The sequence below is a fragment of the Amphimedon queenslandica genome, unplaced genomic scaffold (assembly GCF_000090795.2).
Source record: "Amphimedon queenslandica unplaced genomic scaffold, v1.1 AMPQUscaffold_12432, whole genome shotgun sequence".
Classification (NCBI taxonomy): Eukaryota; Metazoa; Porifera; class Demospongiae; order Haplosclerida; family Niphatidae; genus Amphimedon; species Amphimedon queenslandica.
In genome coordinates, this window is record NW_003547331.1 from 7,266 (window position 1) to 10,477 (window position 3,212).

At 37.5% G+C, this 3,212-nt stretch overlaps 1 long non-coding RNA gene across 1 annotated transcript; it reads right to left on the reverse strand.

Annotated features, from left to right (window-relative positions):
- Positions 1-1,266: 1,266 nt before the first annotated feature.
- LOC109587836 (uncharacterized) lies at positions 1,267-2,559 on the reverse strand. Its single transcript, XR_002187820.1, has 4 exons — positions 2,165-2,559; positions 2,038-2,112; positions 1,410-1,535; positions 1,267-1,348 (listed from the first exon to the last, which is right to left on the reverse strand). It is a non-coding gene; the product is annotated as an uncharacterized LOC109587836 (long non-coding RNA).
- Between the last annotated feature and the right edge of the window lie 653 nt (positions 2,560-3,212).

Here is a 3,212-nt window from a genome sequence, read left to right on the forward strand (position 1 = left end):
CTCAGATGCATGGTATAGGTGTTCCCAGTACTGTGTACTGCTCATGCTCAGATGCATGGTATAGGTGTTCCCAGTACTGTGTACTGCTCATGCTCAGATGCATGGTATAGGTGTTCCCAGTACTGTGTACTGCTCATGCTCAGATGCATGGTATAGGTGTTCCCAGTACTGTGTACTGCTCATGCTCAGATGCATGGTATAGGTGTTCCCAGTACTGTGTACTGCTCATGCTCAGATGCATGGTATAGGTGTTCCCAGTACTGTGTACTGCTCATGCTCAGATGCATGGTATAGGTGTTCCCAGTACTGTGTACTGCTCATGCTCAGATGCATGGTATAGGTGTTCCCAGTACTGTGTACTGCTCATGCTCAGATGCATGGTATAGGTGTTCCCAGTACTGTGTACTGCTCATGCTCAGATGCATGGTATAGGTGTTCCCAGTACTGTGTACTGCTCATGCTCAGATGCATGGTATAGGTGTTCCCAGTACTGTATACTGCTCATGCTCAGATGCATGGTATAGGTGTTCCCAGTACTGTATACTGCTCATGCTCAGATGCATGGTATAGGTGTTCCCAGTACTGTGTACTGCTCATGCTCAGATGCATGGTATAGGTGTTCCCAGTACTGTATACTGCACATGCTTAGATGACCTGAATAAAGGAATGGAGCAACCTTTAATCAGGATTGGTAGGACTAGGTGTGGTTATATTGATGATGATCCATCCAATATTGTATCAACTTCAAGATCATCAATAGTTATATATTAGGATTGTTCCCAGTAAAATTGTATTGAGTAGATGAAAAATTAATATTGCTGTCGTTAACTAGAACTTTATAATACTTTATACATTGTTGGTTCTGTTGATTAGAATGAACTAAAAATTACAAAAGAATATACACTATATACCCATGACATTATAATGAAAGACAGAGAGAGAGAATACAAGATAGAATTAATCATTTCACAATACATTATACTAAAGTATGTCCATTCTATACTACTGGAGACAGGGACGATTGATGTCTTTGTGTTGGTTTCAAGGTTTTGGTTTTGGTGGCATTGGAGGAGGAATATCCAGACCACCTAACCTATCCATGATCAGCTCTTGAGTAGTGAACTTCCTCTGGAGGAGAAGGGGAGAGGGAGGGAGGGAGAGAGATAAAGGGTGTGTCACTCCATACAGTATAATGTGCATGGCTTATATTTCCATTGACTGCTGCATGGACTACTCTTTCCTCAGTGGGTGGTTTATTCTTTGGTGTTCTCTTACCAGCTGCTATTGATAGATCAGCATACAATACTTTATGAGGAGCAGCTGGAGGAGGAATGGGAGGAGGAACAGACTAGGAGGAGAGAGAGAGGATGTATAAGATACCATTACATGTACATGTACATTATCATTACTTTGTTGTTAACTGATGCATATACCACTGGTTGTTCTTGTGTTGGTACTGCCTGTGGTCTCTTCCCTTTAGCAGCAATAGCCAGATCAGCATACACTGGCTTATGAGCTGATTCATCAACTAACACCTATTGAATATAACAACATGAACCTTAATTACTAATGTACATACCTTATGTACTAATATACCTTATACTAATGTACATACCTATACTAATGCATTTACATGTACTTGTGGTATGTGTGTATTAGTTACTATAAGGTGGTACATCAGATTACATAAGGATAAGTTCACCTTATTACAAAGCTTAAAGGATGTACTCAATTCACCCATTACCCCCTCTTCCCTTCCTTTATATGATACAATACATTATGTACATGTAGTTCATTAAACCCAATACATTATGTACATGTAGTTCATTGAACCCAATACATTATGTACATGTAGTTCATTGAACCCAATACATTATGTACATGTAGTTCATTAAACCCAATACATTATGTACATGTAGTTCATTAAACCCAATACATTATGTACGTGTAGTTCATTAAACCCAATACATTATGTACATGTAGTTCATTAAACCCAATACATTATGTCAAGAGTGGATTATGTACATGTATCCATACCTGGTTGTTGGTGTTTTTATTAATGGTTGAATATAGTCCAGTAGCACCAGTAGACAGACCCTGTTGACCCTTATTCTATTAATGATACATTATATGATCCATTAAACAATCCTCAATAATCACTGACCTCTCCCTCTCTCTTCAATACAGAGTATTCCTGTACTCCCTCAGGATTATAGGCAGGAGGGACAGGAGGAGGAGTATCATTGTCTTGATTGAGTGCTGAATAAAGTGGACCAGCTCCTTGTTGTTGTTGTTGTTTATTCTTCTTCTATTATACATTATTCATATAAAGCATGTACTTAAGCACATTGCCTATCATGTCCTCTTGTCTATCATGTGCTAGTTCATTGTATCTTACAGTCAAACATATGATTACCCTGTGTAGGCTGTTGTCAGCTTATTGTGTGTTACATGTATACTCATATGGTTCATGTCATGACAGGTAGAGGAAGGTTAATGTTATTCTTGCTAATGTACACTAAATGATGACTGGATATACGTATTTGTAATAATAATTATAACAAATGCTGTTCCAATAGCTTCTAATATAATAGGAACAATACTTGATTCACTAGCGGTCACATACACTGAGCTGCTATTTAACATGTACTTGAAAATTTGTGTGTAGCGTTTGTACACCACAGCCATTTTTTTGTTTATAAACTTTCAATGTACTAGCTCTTCCGTAAACTGCGCCAGTATCCCTTTAATCAAGCAAATACAGTATATATATACATAAATAGAGAGTAATCTATACATCAGTACTGTATAGCGGGAAATTTTGGAGGGAATTAAATTTGGTTAATTTGGCATTTTGATAGCCATTCGCCAAAATAAAATCAACCATTTTGAGCCATTATACGCATGCTCAATGGCACGTGGCCACTAATTCACCAAAATAAAATCTGCTAATCACCAAAATTTAGCAATTTGCCAAATTTTAGTCCTTCCAAAATTTCCCGCTATACGGTACAAACAATTAAACATTTTACTCATTCTAAACAAGCAAGGATATACATGTAGTAGTAACAGTTAATTAATTGAAGTTAACTTCACATGTTGCAATTGTTCTAGTGACTTAGAGAGGCCCCCATGATGTTCCATTGAGTATTATGCTCGTGAATATCACTTGCATCTCATTACATTTGTCAATAATCATGTTTACACAAATT